This window comes from Malus sylvestris, chromosome 4, assembly GCF_916048215.2.
Source record: "Malus sylvestris chromosome 4, drMalSylv7.2, whole genome shotgun sequence".
Taxonomy (NCBI): Eukaryota; Viridiplantae; Streptophyta; class Magnoliopsida; order Rosales; family Rosaceae; genus Malus; species Malus sylvestris.
In genome coordinates, this window is record NC_062263.1 from 16,124,493 (window position 1) to 16,140,769 (window position 16,277).

The following is a 16,277-nucleotide window of genomic DNA, read 5'->3' on the forward strand; positions in this document are numbered from 1 at the left end:
TTACAACATTCAAATCAAAGACTATGAACTACAAAAAAAACAAAAGGATTCACCAACTACTAGACCTAGGCTTTGATACCAATTGAAGGAAAAATTTGTGAAAACAAGTTCATTTGAGCAACATCTATGCATGCTATTAACAATTAAAAGGCAGAATCATGCTTTTATGCACTTGAAAACAAAACTTAACCCATGAAATTCAAAGCCTAATAGTTATGGTGAACCAAGACTCAACTCAAGAACAAAGTGAGTTGAGAAATCTTATACCTTTGTTGATTCCTCTTTGCATAAGCAAAGGCTAATCACCCAAGGAGAGGGCCTTCATTCCTTGCTTCTTAGCTCCATGGATTTCTTGGAGGAGGATGGTTGAAAGGATTCTCCAAGTTCCCAAAATAGAGAACCTCTAATTTTTCCACACCAAGGAGAGCATTGATGAGGAGACGAGTGACCTAGAGGAAGGAAGATTGCTAATTATGTTCCTTTAGGGTGGCCGACCTCTTAGAGAGAAAGGAAGAGTTTGTGTTCCCTAATGATGAAATGGCTATAAAGTTGCCTTTATACCATCTCACAATGGAGTGGCAAACTTGCAATTAAGGCAACTTCCCTACCCTTCTCTATATGGCTGGCCTTAAGGGTTCATTGGGCTTTCAAGCCCTTTGTGTTTTCAAGTTGTCATACAACTTGAGTTAATGGGCTTGACATTCAAATCCCATTGGACCTTGTGGCCCAAAACTAACCCGAGGTCTATAACGAACATATTCGTTTGATTAATTAATATCTTAGCTATAAATAATTAAACCATTTAATTATTCTTACTCATCTCCGTTGTTTCTTCAATCTCTACCTTACACGGTGTACGATCCATTAGGTTCCTTTTAGCAAGACAGTGGGCGATTAGAACTCTTCGCATTGATTGTGAATTGAAACATACTTTCAATTCTTCCGTTAGTGTTTATACAAGTTTAGGACTTCCACAAACCATGAGTGACACCTAGCAGTATGTCATGGTTACCCAAGCTAATCAGAAGAGGTGGAGAACCTATTCAGTTTAGGATTACAATGCAATACGATCTTTTTTTAATACAATACTCTTGACCACATTGTTTGGTTTGATAGTTTATTCATGTCTACTATCCAATGTGATTCTCTTACTTATATGATTACCTTGAACATGATTTGGAACACCTTCCTAAATCTCATTCATACTCTGGCTAGATATTTTTAATCATATCATAGAGTATTCTCTCTTAAACGGTTTGAAGGTTAGCGATCCCTTCTTGCACATTCACTTGCCTCCATGGCTAAGTGGCTTAAGCTCAACCGTGCCGTGGACACCCTCTGATAGAGTGACTTTGACATAGTCAAAGATCAAGGACCTAACCACAAGACAACTATGATGCCTCAGGTCAAATGACTACTTTGCATTATCCCAACCATGAGTTCTCATGTGACATGAGTATGAGAACTCCTTGTTGATCGCGTTCAGTTGACTCAATCTCTATTGAGCACCTACGTACTTGTCTTGGTATCAGTCACACCAATGACTCGAGGCCAATCACTCTCCCTAAGAGAAGACATAGCATGTACTGATCTTAATGGACTGTCAATGCCTAATTGGCAATCCTATGATCAAGAACATTTAGGATATGTATACGAAAAAGAATGGTCTCATGAATCTAACTTCTTTAAATCACATTCTCTCAATTACATATCCATTTTTTCGAATTTTCTTTTCAAAACATACTAAAGTAGCTCAAAACACACTAAAAACACTTTAAAACAGCGAGAAACAACTCTAGAGGGGATAGGTGATAAAAACCCACGAATTTTCAATAAAAACACTTTGTTTACCCCCCCCCCACAACACTTAAATCAAACATTGTCCTCAATGTTTCAAACATAAAGTCACACAAAAGAAAATAAACAAACATGGCAAAATAAAACAGTAAAGAGAAGGTTTTAGGAACGCAAATCTGTTTGTGGAGTGAAAGGTCATCTTCTCCTTGGTTGAATGCATGGGTTGCCTCCCAAGAAGTTCTTGCATTAACGTCTTGCAGCCAGACGAAGACCTCCTCTTAAACTTGATTAGACCCCACAGCATAAGGGGGTGCTTCCTCCATCACATGCTCCTCGAAATTTCCCTAATTTGGCTTGATGAATGGAAAGGAATAGTGATCCTTCCTAATTGTGGCATTTAGCTTTCTAAAGTCAATATAAATGCTCCCACCATTGTGGATTCAATTGGGGACCTGAACCAAAGAAGATAACAACCTATTAGTTGAAATGGGAATTGGAATTGGACTAGATGACTTACCAATGTGTTGCAATGAAGTGGCAGCATTGTCAACATATCCTCCAATGGTGCTCTTGGCCAGATTGTGTATTTTGAGGTTAGTGGCGTGTTCTTTGTGCTCCACTCCAATTCCCTCTTCTTTGGTGGTTCGAAATTCATCCTTCTTAATTGGTGCTGAATTTTCCTGCCCTACATCTTTAATTACATCAATGGAAAAACAAGAACAAACATCAATAGGATTCTCAATAGATTCAGGAATTTTAAAGTTAATCATATCGCCACCAAACGCCATTGCTAACGCTCCCTTGGCCACATCAATCTTGGTTTGAGCTGTTTTCATGAAAGATCGTCCAAGTAAGATTGACGATGGTGGAGAGTGGGCTGAATCCTCCATGTCAAGCACATAGAAATCTGCAGGAAAACCAAGTGGTCTACCTGCACTAAAACATCCTCCAAAACTCCTTTCGGGTATGTATTAGATTGATTGGCTAATTGAATAATAACACCATCATTTTAAGCTCTCCTATATTCATAGATGCATAAACAGAATATGGCATGACATTAATTGATGCACCTAAATCTAGCATAGCATGTTCAAACCTCATATTACCAATAACACAAGGGATTGAGAAACTACCGGGATCTTTGCATTTAGGTGGTAACTTTCTTTGCAACATTGCATAAACATTCTCACTCACATGTACCACCTGTTTCTCCCGAATCCGTTTCCTTGTTGTACAAAGCTTTTTAAAAAACCTAGCGTACTTCAGGATTTGTTTGATTGCATCTAAGAATGGAATATTGACTTGTACTTTCCTCAATGTCTCAAGAATGTCCTTGTCACTCTCTTCCTTTTTTGTTTGCATGAATTTGCGAGGGAAGGGTACATTGGGTGGAATAGGGTTAGAATTAACCGAAATTAGACCTAATTTACCTGTGGTGGACGATTTATGGGTGCTAGGAGTGCACAGCAAGGTTGTTTCCTTCCTTGTTGTGGGTGTGTGTTGGACATCCTCTTCTTGTTGCAGCTTCTCGTCCTCCATTTAGGCAGATTTTGATGGTTGGGGGTCCTTTCCAACTTCTTTTCCACTTCTCAACGTAATGGCCTTGGCAGATTCAAATCCTCCCCTTAGATTCATAACGGTTGTGCTAGGCAGTTTGCCTTGCTCTTTGAATTACCCCATGAACTCCACCATTTGGCCCATTTGTTTCTTCAACTCATCCACCTCCTTAGCTTGATTTAGTATTGTTTTGTTTTGATTTTGCTGCCCCTGCACCAAAGAGGTTAGTAATTGAACAATTTGATCATTATCTATGGATGTACCTGAATTGGTTTGGGCAGGTTGTGGTTGAGGTTGCGTTGGTGCGTAGGGTCTTGGGTATATCCCAGGGGGTGGTGGCCGAATTTCTTGAGGTTGTTGAGATTCCTTCCATTTGAAATTTGGGTGATCACGCCATCCCGGATTGTAAGTGTTGGCATATGGATCATATCAGGGCTGATTTGGGCCTTGGTAGCCAATGGCGTTTGCACTTTCCCATCCACCATTCTCAATCAATTGAGGACACTTCTTAGATAAGTGGCTTTGAATGGAGTATACGCCACACACACTTGGGGAAATTCCTTGCATTTTGCATCCTTCCATAAACTGTGAAAACATAGAAGTAAGGTTAGTTATTTGAGATTGCAAATTAGAAACGAAACTTACCTCATTTACTTGCTGCCGTGGGAGGTCTCTCTGCCCAACTCCTTCATATTGTTGAGCATTTAGCGCTCGGTTAGCAAGCAAAGTCTTGGCTGCCACAGGTGTCTTACCAACCAATGCACCTCCCACTGAGGCATCTAACATTTGGCGTTCAATGGGAAGAAGTCCTTCATAAAAGTATTGAATGAGCAATTCTTCCTTCATTTGTTGTTGAGGACATGACGCAACAAGACCTTTACAACGTTCATAATACACAAGGAAGGATTCTCCTTGATTTTGCTGAATACCACTAATCCTTTTTGCGTAGAAGAATGACTTGAAAAGTTGGGAAAACTTCTCCAATAACGCCCGTTTCATGCTCTCCCAAGATGTGACAGTTCCGGGAGCTAATTCATATAACCAATCCTTGGCCTTTTCCATGAGAAAAAAGGGAAAAGCCTTCATTTTCAGAATGCTCCCATCAACATTCACAGGGGTCATGCTTGAACAAACAACCTCAAACTCCTTCAAATGTTTATTAGGATCTTTCATGGACAACCCATGAAACTTAGGAATATGGTGCAATAGGCTAGACTTTAATTCAAACTCGTCGGTCTTGTCTTGGGCCACCCTTGGATATTGAATGCACAGGGGCATGGCGTTGTCCAATCCCGAAGTGGAAAGTTCCTTGATTGTTCGGTTGTCCGCTGCCATGACTTGTGTTTCCTCAAAAACCCTTACCGTTGACTCTTCTTGCTCTTCTACTTCTTCTTCTTCAAGTACGGGGTCAGGGCTAGGTGGATTGGATTCTTGCTGATTCCTTTTTCTTCTTAAAGTTCTTACGCTTAGCCTCCTGCCTGCTTTTGTTTTTATACTATTTCCCGTCCTCCTTCGTTTGAGCTACTGCCAATTCTTTTTTAGATTGCTCGGGTGCCTTGTCTTCTTGTCGAGCCTCATCCCAAAGTGCATACTTATCTGCTAGAGCGAATGAGTCAGCCAGAGTTAAGTCTTATTTCATGATCAATTCTCTAAATAGCAGGTGATCCGCTGAAAGTCCTTTTTGAAAGGCTGCACTAGCTATCGAGTCGTTGCATCCTACTATCTTTGCCTTCCCTGTTTTGAACCTCTTCACATAGTCGCGGAAAAACTCCTTAGGGTTCTTCTTGACGTTGAATAAGTGGTCAGACTTTTTCTTGATTGAGCGATATGATGAATACCCTTTGGTGAAAACCAAAGAAAGCTCATCGAAACTCTAGATGGATTGTGGTGGTAGGGTGTGGAACCAATCATGCGCCTCGTCTTGTAAAGTGGTAGCGAATATCTTGCACATGAGAGTGTTGTTGTTCTGATAGAGGATCATTGCAATTCGGTAGTGTTTTAGGTGCCTCTCCGGGTTTCCATCTCTTTTGAAGGATGTGGAATGTGGCATGTTGAACTTGCGTGGAGGCTTTGTCTGCTCGATCTCATTTGTGAAAGGTGACCTGCTTATATTGGTCATGTCTTGTCGGAGCGTCTCGCCAGTGACTTCGTTACATTGGAAATCATGTAATCACTCAGTCATGAGCCTTTCTACTTCCTCTTGGATTTGCCTTTACTAGGGTAATGAAGCTCGCGGTTGTCCCTGGTCGTGGCCTATTGGTCCAAGCTGCTTTTCCATGTATTCGGCTCGTCTATGCCGCAGGTGCGGTGCATATGGTATGTTTCTAGCAAGCAAGCAAATTACTCGTAGGCTGTCAGTTAAACTTGAGCCAGATTGAGTGATTGTTTCTCTCCATCCGTCGTGCTGCCTACTCCAATGTAAGGTGGAAGATGCTCATTGCGGGTCTAACCGTGAATTAACATTTCGCCTAAAAGGTTGCTCATGTTGATTATCAAAATGTGGCCCCAACCATGAATGTATGCTCGTCTGGGGGCCTAACGAGAGTGCACGCTCCTTCACGTGCTAAAACGAGAGTATACACTATCTCGGGGGCCTAATCGGAAGTGTATAATGCCAGAATGCTTGATCATGATTGGTCGAGCGGCTACTTGCCGAGACGCTGCTTGAGAGGTTCATCGTCTGCCCTTGTCCTACTTTGGGACTCCTCGTTTAAGGCACGCTGCATCTTGGTGCCATACAAGGGCTAATTCACCAAGGTCCTCTAATGCACGAAGGCACTTGTCAACTCTATGACTTGTCGAGACAAGTGTTGTTCGCCATTTAGGTTGGAAGAGCTTGGAAGGTATACATCTCCTTCAGTAGTGGAAGTGTAATGGGGTGATGTTAAATCTATGGAGAAATGGGGTGAAAATACCCCCGGTTCAATTGTCGATCCAGAAATCAAAAGCCGGGATGGTTAAATTGGTCTTGGACCAATTTAGGGTGCTAGGTAGGCCACGAGAATAGGTTGGGCTACGTGTGTGGGTTGCCTCATGTGCGGTGCGCGTGGGTGCTGGGCTCGCACTAGCCTTGGGCCTATGAGTGTTGGGCTTGCTGCCATGGAGCTGGCCCACTCACCACTGCCACGGTGGTCACCATGGCTGCCATGGTGGTGGTGCTTTGTGGTGGCAAAATTGCTCCTCTTGCCGCCACATTGAGACTCGTGGATCGCTGTGGTGGGGCTACTTCTTATCCTCCACCATTTGATCTGGATCTTTGAACGTAGGAAGTTTCGTTCGTTATGGCTACTGAATTTCCCATCATTGTATTTTTTCCTTACCTCTATTCAAAGAATTAAAAATTCTGGGAATAAGAAAGTACAAAAATTTTACGAACAAATGAGAAATAAGAAACTTTGAATGCGAGAGTCGTCTTCAAGCGTGTGAATCAAGACTCTCAATGAAAACACCAATTTGTGGATGTAAATTTCGGCCGTCCTCTCTTTTGACGAAAATGCACTTGCAAAATAATAACATCTAAGATTAAGGCCAAAAGCCTCATGTGCCCACAATGAATTGGGGGGGCGAGGCTCTGGCTGAAAAATCTCCGATGCCAAAGTTGGAATTTATGAAAAGAATGTGTTTAGGAGTTTGTGGGTAGCAAATGGCTTAGGTTTTTAGTGGGATACTAGGGCTATTTATAAAGGAGTGGCCGACCATATATGGTGTAATTGGGTGAATAATTGCAAGATATTATGTGAAATAATATCTTGCAATTAACATGAATAAGGATTGGATGTGGAGTGATGCGAGTGATTTGAATAAATACCATTTTGATCACCTTTGACTCTTCCTTGATTGAGCCGTTATTGTTCGTTGCATGCGCGTTGGAATCCCGATGTGCCTTAAGGGTAATTTTGTCCTTTTCACACAAAAGTCCACGTATCACCTCCATAATTTTCTTGATTATTTTTTGCTCCACAATGTCTACTAAGAAGAACATATATTCATCGAACAAAGCCGAGGATCAAGGTTTGCTGATGTTGAGGCTGGTAATCGAGAAGCTAGTGCACAAGAGTCTCGATCTTAGCATCTAGAGGCCCTCTCGATCACCATCGTCGTCACAATGATTTCCACGAAGAATCGGAAGTGACAACAGTGGTGCCGGGAGACGTTAAGAAGGATACTTTGCAGTTTTTGTTGTCAAGGGGAATGAAGCAAAGAGTTATGGTTAAATTGGAGTCATTGAGTAACCCTGAATTGCAGTTCCTTGCAAGCCTGAGGAGTTGCGTAAGATTTTACAAAACTGTAGGAGGAAGAAGAGGAGTAGTAGAACATGTAATAATATTAATTTTACAGTTATACAAGGATACTAGCTAGCAACTCAAATGAACAAATTTTCATGTAATTTTTAATGTTCATGTAACTATTCATACATTTATCTTTCTTTTTGTGTTCTTTTGCACCGTGTGTGTTGGAGCAATATTAGAAAATATGAAAAATAACAATATAATTCCAATGATAATAATCATAAAGAAATTCACAACATCAATTATATATAAGATTAATATAAACAACTAGAGAGAAAGTTAGAAAAACTAACAAACTTGGAGATTGAGGCTTGCATAAATGCAATGCCCTAAAGATAGAATTTCATCCCTACTCATGTGCTTGTAGTTCGATAGGCGTCAATCTCTCAGGATTCAACAATCTATACTCCGAAGTCAAAACGCTTCAATCTTCAGACTCTAACGAACTTTATATATTCCGTACTCTCAAGACACGACTCAGAATTTGATACATGAAGCATGAGAGAAACAAAGTGGGGAAACCCTATTTCTCAAAAGTAGAAATTAACTCTAATTTTCTATATATAATACCAATGGTTTCATTGGTTTATATAGAATCCACCTTCTATTTATTAAAGAGATGTAACTTTTCATCTATAAGTATACATCACTTATCAAGTATCACCTAAACAACATAACCTTTCTAAGAAATTGGTTAACACTATTTTTCATTCAATTATTAAAATTATATATTACAATATTTCATATTATAATATATAATTTCCAACAGTGTGTAGAACAAGTTCTACACGGAAATAAGAAAATTCAACCAATCTTAAATGGTGATTTCTTCTGAGGCAAGTAGGGTGGGTTGACTAGGTTTTTTTATTTTTTTTTTATTTTTTTTTAAAAGAGGGTGACTTGGGAGATAGGGTTGGAAAATAAGTCAGGATTTATGGGTCACATTAAGAGTTTGATACTCCGTTGTAACTTGTAACAAACCAAACTTGTACTACCAGGTTATTGTTCAATTCTCAAATGCACAATGCGAGCGAGACAAACGCTCAGTGCGTAGCATTCGGATGCTCACTGGAAATTCAAACAATGATTCTACAGCACCCGAATTGTAGAATTTTTTTTTTATTATTTCAGTGCACATTTGTGCTTAAAAACGCACTGGAGCGTTTTATGCCGTGTTTGGCAAGGTATACCAACAAGTTTGGTCCCTTTCTTCTTCCTTTTCGTTTTATATTATTAATGACAACTGGAGCATGGGTGTTATAATAAACTTAATTAATTCATAATCATCTCAGCAATTATAGGATATATTATAGGGAAATTGACAAAAATGATCCATTTTCTTAATCTTGTGACCAAAATACGATTTTTGGAAATTGCATAGAACATGCACACGACATGCAATAGAAATAGGATTTTTCTATAACTTAAAATGACTAAATTGCCCTTCCATAAAAATAGGTTACCCAAAAATTTCAACCCTCATTTCTAATTTTATAGAGAAAGAAACAAAGAGAAGAAAGAGAGAGAGATGCCAAAGCGTAGCTGTGAAGCTCTACAGCATGTTCTTCAAGTTCCTCTTGAAGCACCGGAAACAAAGAGGGGAGAGAGAGAGAGAGAGAGAGAGAGAGAGATGCCAAGCGTAGCTTGATGTGATGAAAGTTAAGCACTCAAATTAAACCCTCTTGTTGTCAAATTGTAGTATAAATGCAAGTAGGGATCGTTCTAAACCGGGGATTATGAGGGCTTGCTAAACCTCTAAACTTACTCAAAAACATAAAAACAAAGTTAAAAACTTTGAATAGACTCAAGGGACTCAAAACAGATTCTAAAGACTCAAAACAACTTAAAAACATTCAAAACTGCCTAAAAACACAAACTGGGCAGATTTGACTCTAACACAACTTTGGACGAATTTAGTGTTTTGACTTAAATCAAAACACTCTAAAACACAAACAAAACAGATTTTAAACACTTTGGAACAAGAAAGTAAAATGGGGGTTTTGATTTGGATGAATTTGAAATAAACAAGCAAGTTATAAAACTAGGTAGATTATAAAATGAATTTGAGAAATAAAATGATGGAGGGATTAGTTAGAGGTCCGTTCTTCACACATGACACACTTGTACATGAATCGATTTCCAATTGCTTTTCAATAAACTATGATACTCAACACCCCAGATTAACCGTGATGCACAAATTAACCCTCAGATTTTCCTTTACTCATTGAATTGGATGAATGCATGCGACAACCCAAATCATTCTCTAAAAGTCCCCTATATGAATGCATAATAGAGATACAATCAGAGATCATTACGTTCAATGAAAATCATAAGTGTTGACGAGGCAATTATAACTATGAATGCATGATACAATTGCCAAGAATTCAATTAACGCGATTGTGATAGACAACCTTCACTACTCATGAATATAAACTTGTAACGATTAAGTGAAACTCATTTATATTCTAGCATCTAATTCATGCATGAAAATTAAGTATGCATCCTTAATAAACATACAAGAATCAGTTATGAATAAAATAGATAATTGAATTGCAATCACAACTTATCAAATCACAATTGGAAGAAATCAATTCAAATCTCAAGCATGTTCATGGCTTCAAACTTCCCCCTAACTAAATAGGGGTTTAGCCACTCATAATTGCAACAAAATTGAAAATAAAAAGTAGACATTGAAAGCAAGAACGGAGTACACCTAAAACGCTCCAAAGTTCCAAGCTTGAAACGTCAAGGACCTTTGTTTTCACCACCTTGTTGTAGCACAAGTGTCTAGGATGTGTATGGGTATATGGATGGAATGGATTTGCACGACTAAGAGATGAAAGTGTATGGATTGGTGAGATGTAGTATGGCTAGATGAATGGATGGAGGTCACGGTAAGGAAATTGTGTTTGTGAATGAAGTTGTGAGATGTGAAATGTAGTGTCTTTAGATGATGGCCTCCAAATTATGGTGAAGGGAGGATGTATTTATAGGTTAGGGAGGGGAGTGTATGGAGTTTTAATGAGTGGATGTAATGGGTGTAGTGGGTGAGCGTTGTGGTAATGAGTGGATGTAATGGGTGTAGTGGGTGGATGTTTGGTAATGAGTGGATGTAATGGGTGTAGTGGATGAATGTTTGGTAATTAGTGGATGTAATGGGTGTAGTGGATGAGTGTTTGGTAATGAGTAGTGTTTGGTAATGAGTGGATGTAATGGGTGTAGTGGGTGGATGTTTGGTAATGAGTGGATGTAATGGGTGTAGTGGGTTGTGGTAATGAGTGGATGTAATGGGTGTAGTGGATGGGTGTTTGGTAATGAGTGGATGTAATGGGTGTAGTGGGTGGATGTAATGGGTGTAGTGGATGAGTGTTTGGTAATGAGTGGATGTAATGGGTATAGTGGATGGATGTTTGGAGAATGTATGTGTTTGGTGAAATGAGTGGATGTAGTGGTAAGTGAATGTGTTGGGTGAAATGAGTGGATGTAGTGGTAGGTGAATGGATGTGTTGGGTGAAATGAGTGTGCTAAAATGGTTATTTATAGGGAGAGGATGATGCACAAACTTCAAATTTCGTCCATTCCTTTTGCTCCAAGCATATGCTATCCATTACATGCCCAAAAATGCTCCAAAATGCACTTCTTTGCCACATTAACCCTTTGGACCTACAAACACACGAAAATAGCTTAAAATACTAAAATAACTACGAACTAACAACATAAATGCCAAGAAACAAGCTAACTAAGTCGCATAAATATGCTCCTATCATAGCTGTTAAGCTCTACAGAGTGTTCTTCAAGTTTCTCTTAGAGCACCGTTTGCAGAACCAAATCCAAACCCAACTGGACAAGTTAAAACCCTTCACTTCTCTCTCGATTGGCCATGAATTTACACTAACAACCCAAAAATTCCAACCCTCATTTCTCGTTTTTCCAATCTCTCTGCGAATCTCCCAATTATTTGGGGCCGAACCCATTTGACCCTTTTGGTCAAATTGTGATTCTCCACTTCCATTTGAAGATCCCTGCAGGCAATTCATGAGGTTTCTGTGTGAAAGTGTATAGCTAGGTTCTATAATCACCTCCGCATCAGACTTTTTTGTGAGATCATACTGCAATTTGGACCACACACTCAAATATAGTTCATTTGATCCATAAACTAAATTCAAAGTCTAACAACCCAATATATTAAATTGTCTTAATTGTGGATGCAAATTCCATTCACCTACAAAACAAATAACATCATTAGCCTAATAGACAAATAACCAAGAAAAGGGGGAGGGTATCTGTCAAAGGGTTTTCGATGCTCAAGTGAAAAATTATTTAAAAGAAACTAGAACACAGAGAATTCTAAGTAGTAAGCGGTGATTACCAATCTCCTTGTTTGATTTGGTTATTTATAGGAGAGACTCCTTGCATGTGGCTGGGAGGTGGGGTTCTAGGCCATGTTAGGTGGACCGCTAACTTGTGCTAGCATGGTGCAAACCATTACGCATGTTGCTAGGGGAAGTCCTGGTGGTAGGCCTCTGGCAAGTAGATGCGCAAGAGTGCAGGATTCCCAAGGCACTACTACAATATTAGCTTTAGGTGTCGGATGATGGTGGTGTTTTAATAAGTCATTATGTCGGATAAAAGATCTCCAACACATCATTCAATTAGTGTTGGATAACAATGAAATCCTATCGGTTATATCCGCTAGTATTTTTTAATTTTTTTTTAAATAGTTTTAACATATTCTGGTGGTTTTTAGTTAATGGTAGCGGTTATAACCGACAGAAATTGACTATTTTATTATTTTAAAATGTTATATTGATTAAAAATAAATAAATAAATAAACACATGGTTTAAAATTTTTTTTTTCACTCATGGCCCTGTCGGATGTAACCGATAAGAACAAAGCAAATTTTGGGCAGCCGCCAGAATAATCTCTGAATGTTTTTTTTTTCACTCATGGTCCTGTTATCCAATCTCTGAATGTTTGTTTTTTGCAATTTTTTACGTATGCGATCTTGGAGTGTGTACAAACAAGTTTGAGGTTGGATTGTTGAAAAACGTTTCGTAAAATGCGTATTGCATCAAAACGGTAGATTAAACAAACACTTAGAGTTAATGTTATACTTCCCCATCACGTATAAAAGAAGATTTTGTGGTATCCACTAGTGTAAATATTTTAAATTGAAGATCGAATTCGTTCAATGCATTCTTATAGGGTCTAGGAGTGTAGCTGTAAAAAATCATCAAAATCAGAGCTAAAATAACCATTAAATTATGATTTTTCATTTATAATCGTCGAAAACTTCTGTTCTGTTACCTAATCTTTGAAATTTTTTTTTTGTGATTTTTTATGTATGCGATCTCGGAGTATGAACAAACAAGTTTGACGGTTAGATCAGTGAAATTTTTTTTGTAGAATGTGTATCGAGTCAAAACGGTAGATTAAATAAACACTTAAGAGTTAATGTTATACTTCCACTAATGTAAATATTTTAAAATGAAGATCAAATTGATTCATTACATTCTTATAAGGTCGAGGAGTATAGCTGTAAAAAATCATTAAAATCGGAGTTAAAATAACCATTAAATTGTGATTTTTCGTTTATAACCGTCGGAAACTTTTGTTCTGTTACATAATCTCTTAATGTTTGTTTTTTACAATTTTTTACGTATGTAATCTCGAAGTGTGTATAAATAAGTTTGACGGTTGGATCGTTGAAAAAAGTTTCATAGAATGCATATCCCATCAAAACGGTAGATTAAACAAACACTTAGAGTTAATATTATACTTCCATTAAGTATAACATAACATTTTGTGGTATCCACTAGTGTAAATATTTTAAATTGAAGATCGAATTTGTTCATTACATTCTTATAGGGTCGAGGAGTGTAGTTGTAGCTGTAAAAAAATCATCAAAACTGGAGCTAAAATAACCGTTAAATTGTGATTTTTCGTTTAAAACCATCGAACTTTTTTGTTCCGTTACCTAATCTCTGAATGTTTTTTTTTTGTGATTTTTTACGTATGCGATCTTGTAGTATCTACAAACATGTTTGACGGTTAGATCATGGAAACTAGTTTTGTAGAATGCATATCTCCGTTAAATTTGCCAAAAATTTGAAGTGGGAAAAGTAATTTGTGCTAAATTTTTATTTATGTTTTTCAAGTATTGATTAGACAATATTTAGTTTGTGTGATGACATTTTCATTATACAATTATCTTTTTGTTTCTTTATCGCATATTTTACATGAGTTATTATCTATTAAACCAAACAATTATTTATTTAATTTTTAAAACGTATTCTATTTAAATACATATGATTTATTTATTTATTAAACCAAACAATTATTATTTTATTTTTTTAAATCGTAACAAAATTTTTTTTTGGGGTGGGGGGGAATTTAAAATTTTGGGAGGATTTTTGCCGCATTTTTTTTGTCGGTTATAACCGACAATAATGAAATTTTTTTGTCGGTTTTTATTTAAAAAAAAAATGTTTCTGTCGATTTTAACCGACAGTAATGAAAATTTTCCAAAATAAAACCCCTCCATCTCTTTCTTGGTGCCTTCTCCCTTCCCTCTTTTCTCCACTCCTCATTTCCTACCCTCTCCTTTTTATATTTTTTTGTTGAGCATTCTCTCTTCTCCTTTTAATTTACAAAAATGAGAAAAAACAAAAGAGAAAAACCAGAACAATGCCGGCACAGAAGCACACCCACGAGGCCATGGCAGATGATCCTCCGCATAACTACCGAGAAAACAGCCACAAAACACCCCAAGACGAAGAGGGTACGTCTTATTTCTTCCAACTCCAGATTCATCCAACCCACCGCATACAAACACCGTACACGCATGTTTCTTTGATTTTTGCTTGCTCTGATTCTCTGTGTCGTTGCTTCATCTGTTTTTTCTCCTCCCTTCTGCTCCTCAAAGTCTGATCCAAGCCTGTTACAGAGCACCGAAGAGAAAGACGAGTGAGCCTCTCTTTTTTCTTCATTACTTTTCTCGTTCCTCTATTTATGGTGGTCGTTTCCGTTGATTGTGTAAGTGTTTGATGTTTGAATGCTGTGTTTGATTTGGGATCTCCATGCTTTTCTTCATTCTTCTATTTATTATGGAAGATGTGGGTTTTCTCTTTTGTTTTTTCTGGGATGGATGGAGCTGGGTTTTGGATCTTTTGAATTCGAGCTTCAAATTCCATCATGCATGGGGGGTTCAAGCATGTTGCCCAATCTGGTTTGCTCATTAGCTGTAGATTTTGATCTGAACTTTCGCTTTGCTTCATGTCTATTGTTTCGATGATTGTTGGGTTATTTCGAGCAGAAGGGGAGAAGAATGCTCAATGAGAAGGAGAAGGGAGAATGCTCTCATGTCCTTTTTATATTTTTCATTATTATTAATATATTTGTTGTCGGTTTTAACCGACAGAGAATGCTCTTACTTATTCATTATTAATATATTTTATGTCGGTTATCGTCGACACAAGTTCTGTCGGTTTTATATATTTTCTGTCCGTTTTATATATTTTCCGTCGGTTGTATCCGACAGAGAATGCTCTTATTTATTCATTATTAATATATTTTATGTCGGTTATATCCGACACAATGTCTGTCGGTTTTAGAGTATTTTCTGTCAGAAAATTCATTTCCTGACGCTAGCAATTCTGTCGCTTATTATATTCGCTACTGCATTCATTTTCTGTCAAATTTTGCTTAATATCCGACAGTAATATATGTTTCTCGTCGGTTATCATAGCGACACTCATAAATTGTTTCATAGTAGTGAGCGATACTCTGAATAGTCAACTCCTGCCTCCTTGAGCTGAGAAGGAATGGTGGCAAGAGTGAAATATCAGGGACCCAAAAGAAGCCTTGATAGGGTAGACAAATGCTTAGGCCTTTAAGATCCAGTGTGGTCAGTTTACGACGTCATGGATAAATCCGTCATATTGAGCTAAAAGTTCACGTGTCGTTCTTTTATTTAATGTGGTTAATTTGTCTCCACATTATTACCACTCCAAAAAAATCATACATCTTGCATTTCTTGTATATAAATTTTCCGTTACTATGTAATTTAGAGTGCACTATGATCTCATTAGAGTATCAGTAGCGCGATCCAACATATAAACGTAAAGCTTTACGTTGCCGACGCAGAATATGCACATTGCCAATGTAACATTTATCTTAAACGGAAATTATCTCCCAGACACTGTTTTTCATGAATAAACAGCTGAAATTTATCCAAACAAGGAGAGCATCACTCATATCTTTATCTACCCGTTTTAGGCAGCTAGCATCCGCATTAACGTCGTTTATTGCTCATCCAAACTAATGCCCTTTGTTTTCTGATGCACCCAATAATTGGAATACATGTAGTCACTCGGTTTTAACTTTTTAGTTTCGGGATGCCATTACCAGTCTCATCACTCGATCTTTCATTTTATTTTCTCAGTTCTATTTTTTATTGTACAACGTTGATTAGTGATTGGAAATGTAGAAAACTTTAGACCACGTTCAATTTCAGTTTTGCATAAGCTCAAATCTTAGTGGATGAGGGTGTTGAATTTCTTCTGTACGCCCCTAGTTTGAAACTCACATCTCCCCTAAATATATTAAAACAGTTTCGAATCCTCCCCGCTCCC

At 37.9% G+C, this 16,277-nt stretch overlaps 1 long non-coding RNA gene and 1 pseudogene across 1 annotated transcript; both read left to right on the forward strand.

Moving 5' to 3' along the window:
- The first annotated feature begins 7,316 nt into the window (after positions 1-7,316).
- On the forward strand, positions 7,317-7,709 carry LOC126620071 (uncharacterized; annotated as a pseudogene).
- Positions 7,710-14,224: 6,515 nt separating this feature from the next.
- Positions 14,225-15,136, forward strand: LOC126619831 (uncharacterized). The gene is made up of 2 exons (XR_007622167.1): positions 14,225-14,425; positions 14,570-15,136. It is a non-coding gene; the product is annotated as an uncharacterized LOC126619831 (long non-coding RNA).
- Positions 15,137-16,277: the final 1,141 nt, after the last annotated feature.